General features: G+C 32.5%; 1 pseudogene; it reads left to right on the plus strand.

The window, feature by feature from the left end:
- The first annotated feature begins 10,381 nt into the window (after window positions 1-10,381).
- Window positions 10,382-12,388, plus strand: LOC116135421 (annotated as a pseudogene).
- Window positions 12,389-14,215: the final 1,827 nt, after the last annotated feature.

Genomic DNA, 14,215 nt, shown 5'->3' on the forward strand with positions numbered 1-14,215 from the left:
AATGATAGAATTTGAGGTGGGTCTGACTTCTCACCCAATAAGATCTTATTGAATGGAAGGATTACCTCCTCTTATAACCCAATAAGCTTGAGCGTGCCTAGTCGATATGGGACTCCAATACTCCCCCTCACGGTCAAACCCATATATTTGCTCATGCCTACTATTGGAGGTAGTTGCTGGCTTTAACTCCTCACCCATTAATTAAGCACTCAGCTCAACTAAACTTGGGCTCTGATACCATGTTAGAATTTGAGGTGGGTTTGACTCCTCACCTAATAAGGCCTTATTGAATGAGAGGATTATCCCCTCTTATAACCCAATAAGCTTGAGCGTGCCTAGTCGATGTGGGATTCCAAAACTATATGATCCAAGGCCGACTCTAAGCAAGAATTATTATATTTATCATTTATTCATTACAAGTTATTCGTAACCATACATACATCAGTTCTGATTTTGTCATGATCGATCAGATTACTCTAATTGATATAATTATTGCATCAACATTTTATTATCCTTAAAAGGTGTTAAGGGATATTTGTTTTAACCCTATAATAATTTTGATATGTTGTGATAAGTGGATAATGAAGATAGAAGATTATTTTAATTGTTTTGACTTTGACAATTATTAGAAACTATCAAATACTTTTCTATTTAACGGGGTATTTGATATGTGCAAGGGGTTTCTCATATATTATGATGCATTTTATGTTTTTTTTTTTTTTTTAATAGAGTTTTTTGATAATTTTTGGAAGTTTTTAATAGTTTCAAATAATTGTTTAGAGGAGTACGGACGAAATTAAACCTTTCTCCCACCTAAAAATTAGAGTAGAGAAATCAAAATTAAATAAAAAAATAAAAACCTCAATAAGAAAACTAACTTATCATACATTCATGACATAAGAAAATGGATCGAAATAATTGTATTTGGTTCTCTATTTCTATCCATATTCTCAATAATATTCCCTAAATATTGTTTGGCACATTATTTAAGAAATATTAGTCTATTTTTTAATTATTTTTAGATCCCTTAAATTTATTAATTTCATTAAATACACCCAGAAAAAAGTTTAAAGATTAACAAAAATACTCCCATCCACCCATACTTTTCAGATTCCGACAACCACCGCCGGTGGTAGCCAGAATCTATCACAACGGTCTATACCACCATCGGAAATGGTCGGTAATTCACCGATCTGGGTTTTTTCGACTAGATCTATTGTGGATCTGGCCCAAAAAAACTAAATCTAGCCGTCAACAACGACTAAAGAAATGGTCGTCAACGACGACCATATTTTTGGACTTTTACGGTCGTCGATGGCCAGATTTGGTGGTGGATTGGGTCGGAAAAGGCCATATCAACGCCTTACCCACCAGATCCGACCAGTCTATGGTGTAACATAATTTTCGATCAGATTCGGTGGTGGTGGCCGAAATCTGGCATTGGGGTAGTGGCGGTGTTTTTGTCATTTTACAAAATTTTATATATTAGGGTGTTTAGTTAAATTAGCAAACCTAAGGGGTTTTTTATAAACTTTTAAATTTTACCTCGTAATATTCTCTTATTCAACTATCCAATATTATTCCTAAAATCCTATCCAAAATAATAAAACAAACCAAAATAATAAAACAAACAGACCCATATGTTCAAGTAATTGGGGCCGAAATAGTAAATAAAATATATAGAAGTTATATTTACTAATGTTTAAAACAATGGTTGCCCCATTTACGATTCGGGTCAAACCGGCCCTCTCGCTAGCCCATAACTCTCTGTTCTGTTTTTTAAAATTTTAATGACGGGTGTTCGAACAAGTTGCCCTCAGTTAGTCTAATTATCGGGCCATTTAAAACCCTACAAACCTATTGTTACCAGGAAAGTCACAAATCCCTTAATAACTCTGTGTACTTTTTCGCGTCAATGGCAAAAATTCTTTTTCACAACTCAATTCTCAAACCCTTCTCATCGGGCCCTTTCTCCCTCAGGTATAACTTCTATCTCTCTCTCTAAAATTTTGTTGAAATTTGATGCATTTTCATTTTACTGTTTTTACGATTTCTTTTAGCTTCTGAAGGTCAGAGTTGAGTGTGTTTCACTGTCCATTTACCACTCCAATGCGTTCATTTTGTGGAAAAATTTGTGGGTTTTAATTTTTAGAGGTTGTTGTTTATCACACATTAGCTTTTTTAAGTTAATTTTATTCGTCTACCAGGTCATTTTGCTAGCTAAAGATCCAATTTTGAGTTCAAATACTATGTTAATTTTACTATATCTTTCTACTTCTTAAAACCCCTTTACTCCAGGTACTCATTTCTCCTTAAAGTTTGTATTTTTTTTAATATTTTTTGGCATGCACTCTAATACATTAAATCCAGTTTAAAAATAAAACAGTGATAATCAAACAACATAATCAATATTTATTAAATTTTAATTCCATCAAATAAAAAATTTTAAATATAAAAAAACTTACTTGAAATCAAGTTGATTTATCAAGACGACACTGGTTCGATGATCGAAATTTAGGTTTCGAAGAGAGAGAGAGAGAGAGGGGGGCGGGGAGATGAGGTGAGGGTTCAGGGCAAATAATTATAGGGACGCGGGGTAGGGGTGACATGGAAAGATGTGATTGGTCCATGTAACAGTAAAAGTCAACTTTTCTGTTGAGCTAATGGATTGATTCCACGTGGCGAATGCAGGTTAAATCACGACTTTATGATGGAGTCGCGTTGCGTTACTTTAAAAGGGCACGAGAAGAATGCGTGGCGTAGCATGAGAGGGCCCCACGTGGCGGGTCCCGCAGTGAAGAGATTTCATGTTTTCTTTTTTCTTCTTTCGCTTAAAACGAATCGTTTTGGGGTTTGTGTTTTTGTTGGTTTTATATCACAAAAGAGGAAGTTTAAAATGTCGGAATGGAGCAAGTTGATTTGATTTGACTTTTGAGATTCCCAAAAGATTGTCAAAAGGTTGCGTCCATCTAGTGATGGCAATGGGTCGGATCGGGATCAGGTATCCCTTGGTTCATGCTCAAGTCTAGGCCATGCCCATCATGGGTATGACAAATAAAGTTTAAGCTCAGTTTGATGGGTTTTTTGTAATTTCGGACTCGGCTCAAATCCGCTCATTTTTATAATATAAATATTTAAATATTAATAAATTTCAAATTTTTTTATATTTTTAATTCTATAAACAATTTTTAAATATTAATTTATTTTTTAATACTCACTAAATATATAAATAACTTTCTACAAACTACATTCATCCATCCATGTAGTGTTTGGAAAAAATAAGTGTATATATATATATATATAGGATAATCTTGTGATTAAATATATAGTATAAGAGTAATTTAGTATAATTAATACTAAAATTGTCAGGCCTAAAGATATGCCCAAACCCGATCCGTACCTAAGGTCAGACCTTAAAATTAGGCTCAAGCTCAAGCTCAAGCCCTCGAACATCAAATAAAGCCCGACCTTTTTGGAACGGGTTGGGCTAAGTATCTGAAAATATTAGGCCCATTGCCTTCTCTACGTACATTGTTCTTCAAGTTTTCAAAATACATTTATTATTTGAATAATACTATATTTACAGTTAGATTTAATAAAACAGGTATTATACCCGAATAAAATTAGTATGTTGAAAGCCCGTATGAACAGTATCCATACCCAGTCCACATGTTTTTTTTACTGGTGTTACCGGAGGGTAGCTGCTAAAAATTTAAAAAAAATAAAATAAAAATTAAGTGTAATTTTAATTTGATCCAAATCTAAACACAAAACACAGTTCTTTTGTCTTTCTCAGTTTCTCTGGTATTCTTTACAAAACCCACTTGAGCAATACACACTCTAGTAGCTTCTAGCTTCAATACAATCTAGAAACAGCGAAAACAAAAACGGAAACTAGGAAAACAGAAACAAAAACAAAAACGGGTACTGAAATAAACCCAAAAGAGAACAAAAAAAGAGAAACTGAAAACAAGGAAAACAGAAGTACCAAATCTCTTTTTCTCGGTATCTTAATTCAATAAAACTATACTTATAAAAAAATCTTACAAAAATTTCTATCTATCTAAAATGAGGTGACAAAATATAAATAAAAAAGTGAAATAAAAAGTCAAACTCATTAAATTTACTCTTCCATTCATTTTTTGCCACATCACTTTGTATGGAGATCTTTGTAAGTGTAGTATTACTCATTTTAATTACAACTTTCTTCTTCTTAGGGGATGTTTGTCTAAGCTTATGAAATTAGCTTATAAGCAACAATTGCTTATAAGCTAAAATTAATTTATAAGCATTTGAAATTTTAAGCAATTACGTGTTTGGTTAAAGTATTTATAAATGATTGATAAGTAATTGACGTGTTTGGTAAAATGTGGCTTATAAGTACATTTTATTATAAAATTACTAAAAAATATACTACATTAAACAAGGGCATAATATGGAATTTTAAAATTAAACAAGGATAATGTGGTAATATACTTGGTCAAATTAGCTTATAAACAAAGTACTTATAAGTAAAAAAAAAAAAGTATCTCCCCCCGACTTATTTTTTTTAACTTATAAGCTCAACTTATAAACTCAAAAAAATTATAAACAAACAGGTCAGTTTAATTTTAGAGCTTATAAACAAGTTTGACCAGTTTATAAGCTTAGACAAACACCCCTTAAAAGCCTATACTCGTTTCTCCTTAAAGTTTGTATTTTTTTTAATATTTTTTATTTTCTAGGTTTGTGTGGCATGCGTTTTTTGTTCTTTTTTTTTATACTTTTCTTGATAAATTTGTGTTCTTTATGTTATTTTTGTCTTCGCAGTGTTTATACATTCATTCAAGGCGCAAACTTTGAGTGTGGTTTTTGAAAGCTGAGTGAGCCGCCCCATCTTTCATGTTTCGCTAATCGTTTTGCTAGGAATGTCTTTTACTCCTTCTATAGTCGAAGCCACAAGTTTTCAAGGTAATGAGCTCTCGCACCCTGCTTCATGTCACCCATTTTCTAAGGGTTTTTAGTTTTACAACACGTACCACAAATTGTCAAAACTTTTTCCTGTTCTAGCCCATATATCTTAATTAGTTGAATTTAATCACCTGGTTTTCTCTTTTTACAGTTGAGAGTTTACGCAGTAAGTTGCTCCTGAAGGTGGATTATAACGCGAGGCCTGCTCTCACACTGCCTCTACCACCAAGTTCATCACCTCCGATCACTCCATCGTTCAAAATAGCTCCTACAAATCCGTATACAGTTTTAGCTTCAATTGATTGATTTTGAGATCGATCGTGGGTTTGTGTTTGATTTGTGTTTATTTTTAGTTAAGACGGATGACCTGTAGATCTATCTGTATCTATATGATCCAAGGCCAACTCTAAGCAAGAATTACTATATTTATCATTTATCCATTACAAGTTATTTGTAATAGTAAATACATCAGTTCTGATTCTGTCACGATCGATTAGATTACTCTAATTGATATAATTCTTGCATCAACATTTTATTATCCCTAAATGGTGTTAAGGGGATATTTGTTTTAACCCTATAATAATTTTGATATGTTGTGATAAGTAGAGGTGGAACATTTGGGTTGGGTTAGGCGGGTCAACCCTAACCCGGCCCGTAAAGATGCGGGTTAAACCCGGCAACAACCCCCGGGCGGGCCGGGTTGCACAATGGCAACCCGCAACCCGGCGGGTTGCTGATTTGTCTCTTTTGGAAGAGACCTGCCAACCCGGCGGGTTGGCCAAAAAAAATAAAAAAAATAAAAACTTTTATTTCATTTTTTAAATTACCCCTTTACCCTTGATATATAGCTGTTTTATAGCCGTTTGAGAGGTTTTTTCGTCATTTTTCTTTCCCATTTTTTCCTATAAATTGGCCCTAAACTCTCACATTTTTCTCACAACTCAAATTCTCTCATTCTCTCATATTCTCTAATCTCTAATCTCTCAATTATTCATTTATTCTCTTAATCTCTTTGTTATCAATTTGCTAGTATTTTAATTTTTATTAGTTTTTGCAATTTTTAATTCATATTTCCATTTTCCATTCAAATATCCATTTCCATATTCCATTCTTCTTTTCTTAGTTTTTTATTTCTTGTACATCAATTTTTTTTTTTCAACTACAACGGATAGATATTTCTCTCCCATCAATTACATGACTGACGAAACTACTATCCTAGTCCCTATCCCGCTGATTTTACTACATAAATGCGGAGGAATTCAAATACCCGCTTTCCCCCTTCTCAGAATCCGATACACCTTAAAATATACCCCCGATTCCAACAGCTTCCAGTGGTTCTAGAATCGACCTCGTATCGTCGTGCTCGTCCACTTCATCTCAGCTGAGGCGGGATCATCAACTGCCGTCGAAAGCAGACCACACCATCAACGTTTGGGCTCTTTCGACAAGTTTTTACGAGACAAAAATTGCATTCAGTTAAAGCGAGATGCAAATACTGTGGAATATTTATAAAGCTGATTCAGGTAATGGTACTAGTACTTTAAAAAAGGCATGCTAATAAACATATTAACAACATGGAAATAGAGAAAGCAATCAAACTCAAATAACTAATATGGGTACTAATTGGCGTTTATAATTTCTGATGATATAGGGACAATTAACTTATATATTGCTGCAACTGATCAACCTATTAATATGGCTGAAGTAAATATTTTGAAAGATTTGTTCAAAATTCATTTTTTCCAGGATTAAAGTTTTCTAAAACTGCAACTAGAAATGATTTATAAAATTGTTTAAAAAATGAAATTAGAATTAAAAAATAAAATACATACTTGTCATGTTAATGTGGCTCTAACTGCCGATATTTGGGAGTGGTAGAACTAAACAAGATTATATTTGTGTGACTAGTCATATTTTTGATAATGAATGTAATTAATAATATCTTTATTATGATTTAGATTAATGGATATTGATCATATGGTGACAAATTTTTAATAATTGTTAAAGTTTTAGAAGATTATGATGTTGTTAGTAAAGTGATGAGTTTAACTTTAGAATGCAAGTTCAATAGTAAAGCTATAGATTATTTTCAAAGTATTATCCTTTATATAACAATTTGAAGTTTTTTCATCAACGTTGTGCATGCCATGTATTAATTTATTGTGAAAAGTGGTATAAAAACATTAAAGAAAATATTAATGAATTAGCAATTGTTTAGCTTGGATTACTAGTATTATAAAAGAAATGTTGAATTCAAGATGCTTATATAAATCAAATGTCTCCTAGAACTTTGCATTAGACATGTCGTTAGATGGAATAGTACTTATTATGCTTGATTCATGTTTACTTTATACTAATATAATTAGTTATTTTGTAGCAAATAATAGAGGTCCTCATTATTTGGTAGAAATGATGGTCAATAGTTAAAGTATTCATTCTTTTCTTAAAACTTTTTACCAATCCACTTTATAACTTTCTAGTGTGTATTATTCTACTAGTCCATTGGTAATCCATACAATTATAAAATTTTCGAGTTATTTATAAAAACAAAGACAATGTAATTTTAAATGCACCAATAAAGGCAATGAAATTTTTTTTTAAAATATTGGGAACCCATTCATTTTTCTTATTGTTTAGGTCTATATTTGATCCTAAAATTAAATTAGCAGTTTAGAAAATGGTTTTGACATTTTATGTGAAATTTACAAACCGAAGCATATGCCAATCAAATAGGAGAGTAAAAATACACTTTTTGAAGTATATTTCCAGTATGAAAACAGGTATGGGAATCCGCAAGAGGCGAAACATCCAGGAAGCTGATCAGAAGAACCAAATGAAGACTTCTACTTTTGGTGGGCACTAATAGGCCGAAGAGCCCGATCCGAAGCGAACCTCCTCTTCAAAGCTCCCCAACATAACAACTAATACTGTCTTCCATGCAGTCGCAGATAATGAGCTTCAACAATTTTGGCAACCCCTGAAATGTTACTAGTAGATCCACAAACGAGAGTCACATTGATCTCTTAGACTATTGGAGATCCAGAAAATGTATTTTTTTCGGTTTTCAAGACTTGCCTTGGATGTTTTCGCTGTTCCTTTCTCAACCGTCTCATCCGAACAACATTTATGCAAGTGGAAGAATTTTAAATGAAAGGAGGACTAAACTTTCACCACAAATGATTGAATTCCTCACATGTCTTCGAGATTGGGAACGTCGCGCCATCAAGGTCAATACGAGTTGCCGACATACTTTAATAGAATCATTTCAATTTTGTAATATAATATACGATGAGGGAGTCCCTAGTGAACCCCAGAATTAGTTGTTTTGTAAATTGTAACTTGACAAATTAATTGTCAATTGTTGCACTCTTTTTTTCCTACCAAGTTTTGTCCTATTGGGTTTTTTTTGGTGAGGTTTTTAAACGAGACAATATTGTGAATTTCTTATTTTATTTTTTAAATAAATGAATAAATTAATTATTCTTATATACAATTTTAATGTATTAAATTGAATTAATATTTGGAATGTTAACAAAAAAAATTAATTTAGTTTAATTATTGATATTTGAAAAGAATAACAATTAACTAAAAACAATACATTTATTCATTTATAATTGTTAATTATTCATTTGAAAAGTTAATTAAACATTAATTTAAACAAATTAAATAAAAAAAAAAAGTTCAAAAAGCGGGTTAACCCACCCACCCCCGACGGGTTAGGTTGGCATCCGGGTTGGGCCACTAATTCCTTATATTGGTGGTCCTAACCCGACCTGCAAATGTCACCGGGCGGTCCATGGTCGACCCGCCATTAACCAGCAACCCGCCGCGGCCGGTCGGGTCCAGACGGGGCGGGCGGTTTGCTTTTCCACCTCTAGTGATAAGTGGTAATGAAGATAGAAGATTATTTTAATTGTTTTGACTTTGGCAATTATTAGAAACTATCAATACTTTTCTATTTAACGGGGTATTTGTATGTGCAAGGGGTTTCTCATATATTATGATCTTTTATGTTTTTTTTTTTTTTTTTCTAATAGAGTTTTTTGCTAATGTTTGGAAGTTTTTAATAGTTTCAAATAATTGTTTAGAGGAGTGCGGACGAAATTAAACCTTTCTCCCACCTAAAAGTTAGAGTAGATAAATCAAAATTAAATAAAAAAATAAAAACCTCAATAAGAAAATGAACTTATCATACATTCATGACATAAGAAAATGGATTGAAATAATTGCGTTTGGTTCTCTATTTCTACCCATATTCTCAATAATATTCCCCAAATATTATTTAGCATATTATTTGAGAAATATCAGTCTATTTTTTTTAATTATTTTTAGACTTCTTAAGTTTATTAATTTCATTAAGAATAATACTTTGCGTACTAACGAATTTTACTAACCAGTGTACTAACCTTTGTTAAAATCACATATAGTACCCGTACTATACGTATGGTACCCGTACTATGCTTTAAGTTAGTACACTGGTTAGTAAAATCCGTTAGTACCCATAACATTATTCTTTCATTAAATACCCCCAGAAAAAAATTTTAGTAATTAACAAAAACACTTCCACTCACCCATACTTGCCAGATTCCGGCAACCACAACCGGTGGTAGCTAGAATCTGTCACAACGGTCTATACCACCACCGAAAATGGCCTGTAATTTACCGTTCTGACCTTTTTCAGCCAGATCCACTGTGGATCTGGCCGAAAAAAACTAGATCTAGCCGTCAGCAATGGTTAAAGAAATGGTCATCAACGATGGCCAAGAGTTGACAGACAACGACGGCCAAAGATAGACTTTTGCGGTCCTCGACGACCAGATTTAATAGTAGATCTGCCATTTTTCGGCTAGATCCGTGGTTGATTTGGCCCAAAAAAGCCATATAAACGCTCTACCCGCTAGATTCAACCAGTTTGTGGTGTAACGCAATTTTTTGGTCAGATCCGACAGTGGTGGTCGGAATCTGGCACTGCGGGTAGTGGCGGTGTTTTTGTCATTTTACAAAATTTTATATATTAAGGTGTTTAGTTAAATTAGCAAACCTAAGGGGTTTTTTATAAATTTTTAAATTTTTCCTCGTAATACTCTCCTATTCAATTATCTAATATTATTCCTAAAATCTTATCCAAAATAATAAAACAAATAGACCCCATATGTTCAAGTAATTGGGCCCGAAATAGTAAATAAAATATATAAAAGTTATATTTACTAATGTTTAAAACAATGGTTACCCCATTTACGATTCGGGTCAAACCGGCCCTCTCGCTAGGCCATAACTCTCTGTTCTGTTTTTTTTAATTTTATTGACGGGGTGTTCGAACAACTTGCCCTCAGTTAGACTAATTATCGGGCCATTCAAAACCCTACAAACCTAATGTTACCAGGAAAGTCACAAAACCATTAATAACTCTGTGTACTTCTTTTTCGCGTCAATGGCAAAAGTTCTTTCTCACAACTCAATTCTCAAACCCTTCTCATCGGGCCCTTTCTCCCTCAGGTATAACTTCTCTCTCTCTCTAAAATTTTGTTGAAATTTGATGCATTTTCATTTTACTCTTTTTACTATTTCTTTTAGTTTCTGAAGGTCACAGTTGAGTGTGTTTCACTGTCCATTTACCACTCCAATGCGTTCATTTTGTGGAAAAATTTGTGGGTTTTAATTTTTAGAGGTTGTTGTTTATCACACATTAGCTTTGTTAAGTTAATTTTATTCGTCTACCAGGTCATTTTGCGAGCTAAAGATCCAATTTTGAGTTCAAATACTATGTTAATTTTACTGGAACACACAAACCCTAGGGGGGTTTTGAGAAATTTGAGTCATGGAAGTGTGAGTGAGTCTTGTGATTTTGGAGGGAAAACTTAAAGTTGAAACTCATGAACTTGGCTCCCAAGAGGAGAAGAGAAAGAGAAAGAGAGAAAAGCAGAAGCGAGAGCAGGGATTATGAAGGGCCTGCATTGGCTTACTGTTAAAGGGAAGAAGAGAAGCAGAGGTTTGCAAATGCGGAGGAGAGACTCAAGTACAAGCTTGAGAAGGTCAGTGTGGTTGTTTCTGTTACTGCCTTTGGTTTGAAGTAGTGCTTGTTATTGCAAATAATTCTTTGTTTGATAATAATTTGACTTAATAAGTGCTGTTTATTGAAAGGTTTTGATATGGATAAAACATGAAACTTGTCATAATAAACAGATATGACTTCGAATGGGGAATTTGTAATATGGGAATGTAAGACCTGTAAAATACTGTTATGAATACGGTGTTTGGTGCACGTACCTCCTATATTGTGGAATGACCCTTATTGGAAATAGAGGTGCGATATGACAAATTTGATGCTGGATAGCTATGATTGTTGATTATTAAGAATTATCCAGAGTATGACTTATTAGAACTCTTTGATTCCTTCTTTGCAAAACCTGTTTATTTAATGGAAATTCAGGTGTTAATTGGTGTTGAATATGATGACTACGGAAAAATCAATTTTCTCCGAAACTTCTCAAATTTTCCTGAGTGACATGTTTTTTATACTTGTTATAGGCTTTTGATTAGAGGACTGCGAACTTGTTTTCAATTTCTTGGTAGTTGGTAAGAAGCTGAAGCCTTATTCTTGTGCTATTTGATTGTTTATCTTTATTCTTTTTCTTATTGCAGGCCGAAATTAAGGAAGCTTTGCTGATTGAAAGACTTTAACAGTATGAAGCTCCAAAAGTTCAGGGTCCTATGGATAAACCACATGATTTGACCGCTGAGGAATGCTTCTATTTCACGAAGATGGCACGAAAAAGGTATAACTATGTGCCAATTAGCTGAAGAGGAATATTTTGTGGTGTTATTCAGAATATGCATATGTATTGGAAGAAACATGAAACTGTTAAGGTCTTTTGCAAGCTTTTTAAAGCTGGACAAGTGCATGGTGTGCCCAGAAAATTGCCAGATTGAGTGGTGGGATCCTGATTCAAGTAATTGGAGATGATACCATTATATCTTAATGAGGGAATAACTATGTGCAGCCAGAAATTATGTCACCAATAGACAACATTGTCCTGAAAAAAGGTACGTTTTCCAACTTCAACGATTTCCCATTCCTCTATTTTTAAGTTAGTTTTAGGTTAATTCACCATAAATTGTTAATATAAACTTGTAATATTATTTCATAATCATTCATTTATTGCAATCCAATGGTAGAATTTGATGAGTTGACATGAAGATTAACTACTTCTAATTCCAATTAGGCAAGTTCTAATCTATTGGTTTGCATTTGATCAATCAAAAAAAATTTCTGTTACAAACTTAAGTAAAAGTTTATATACATATGTATATGCACTTATGCAGACTCCTGAAAAATAATACAAAATCCTGTCCTCTTAGACTATCATGGGATTTATCCAACGGTTAATAGCGTTTATTACTTTATTCTTTAAATAGGGGTTTATGGATAGCAAAAGCTTTCAGCAATAATGATTAATTGCAAGGGGCAGTAAATGCTCGCTGTTTAATAGTATTTTATTAAGAAGAATATTCTTCAAAAGAAATATCTATGATATAATAAGGGAAGTGTTGTAAAATAAATGTACACAAGATAAAGTAAGTGGACTAAATGTAATTTCTCTTCTCTTTACCAATCCTTACAATTGTACGATATTACAGATTTGGAGGGGCTTTATATAGGATCTCCGGCAGCCTCTTGAGCTAATCAAAGACGATAAAATACAATTCAACATGCCATCTAATGACATGTGTGGCTTCCTTTAAATGGTGGATAACCACTCATTTAGAATAGTTCCCTTTAGATATCCACCATTTAAAAGAAGTCATACATGAGGTGGCTTGTTGAATTGTATTTTACTATCAGTATCCTTTGGCTTAGTAGTCTTGATTGTCTTGAAGCGCGGTTGAAAATTCTATATAAAGCACCTTTGGTCTGTAATGTTTGTTAAGGAAATAACATTATAAATAGTTTGGAAAGCTTTATAAGCATGTTAGTTACAAGTTCTTGTTATAAGAATTTACCTAAGAGCCTCATTATATATATATATATATATATATATATATGAGTGTTAGCCAGGGACGTAGCCAAGATCAAAACATCAACTATAAGCCGAAGCCCCAAATCTTATAACTTAGGTTTTTCAAACAATTTTTACTAACCCAATAAAATTCAATTTATAAATCCATAAAAATTCATCAAATTCAACTTTAAATATCAAATAACTAACCAATATATCAAAATTGAATCAAATCCTCAAATCTCTACAACTTAGGGTTTCATCAATTCTTTGAATCTATTTAAAATTAACTCAATAACTAACAAAAATGTGTTAAACCCAATTTAAAACAATAACTAATTAACTCATACTTTAACATAAACAAGATTAAATCAAAACTCACCTCAAAATCTAGAAATTTTATCATCTAATTTCAAAATCATTTATTAAATTTAACAGAAACCCATAGCTTATGAATCATGATTTTTCACAAAGATCAGTTAAGAAATATAAAAGAATAGATTTTTAAGTAAAATAATAAAAAATGGGCATCATTTTACCTTGTGACCTCTAAAGGAGTAGTCTTTCTTGATTAATCCAACGAAAGGAAGAAGAAAGTATGAGAGAAGAGGAAAGGAAATAAAGAAGAGAGAAGAGGTGAAACATTGTTAATTAATATAAATTTTTGTGGGGTCAATATAAATTTAAGTAGAGTCAAAATTGTCAATTACTATAAAATATAAACATATTTTAATTTTTTTCAAACTTTGAGTGGGTTCAAGTGAACCCATATTCTATTAGGTGGCTACATCCCTAGTGTTAGCCAGAGTTGCTCATTTGAAAATCACCAGCTTCCTTGTACCACGTGCTCAAAATAAATTTTATATACTTTTTTATTTAGGAGTGCTAGGAACACCTAACACTTTATTTTACACTTTCTTTCTTACTCTCTCACTCTCATTGCGATATCTTTATAGGAGATAAAAAAGATTAGAAATAAAAAAGATGAGAATAAATTATTACCTCTTTTTTTTCCTTTATCTTTTTGTACGTGTGTCAAATACTAAGTGGGAGAGTGAGGAAGAGAGTTAAAAAATAGTGTTCTTAACATTTATTTAAGCTCTATTTTATTTTATTAAAAGTATACACGTGACATGAAGAGGGTTAGCGATTGTCGTACTTACACTATTGTAGCTAGTATATAAAATAACTTAACCTACTCAAACTTTTAGAAAAAAAAAAAATAAAAAAAAGCTTTATATTTTATATTATTGATAATTTTGACCCAC

This window comes from Pistacia vera, unplaced genomic scaffold (genome assembly GCF_008641045.1).
Source record: "Pistacia vera cultivar Batoury unplaced genomic scaffold, PisVer_v2 Contig3, whole genome shotgun sequence".
Classification (NCBI taxonomy): domain Eukaryota; kingdom Viridiplantae; phylum Streptophyta; class Magnoliopsida; order Sapindales; family Anacardiaceae; genus Pistacia; species Pistacia vera.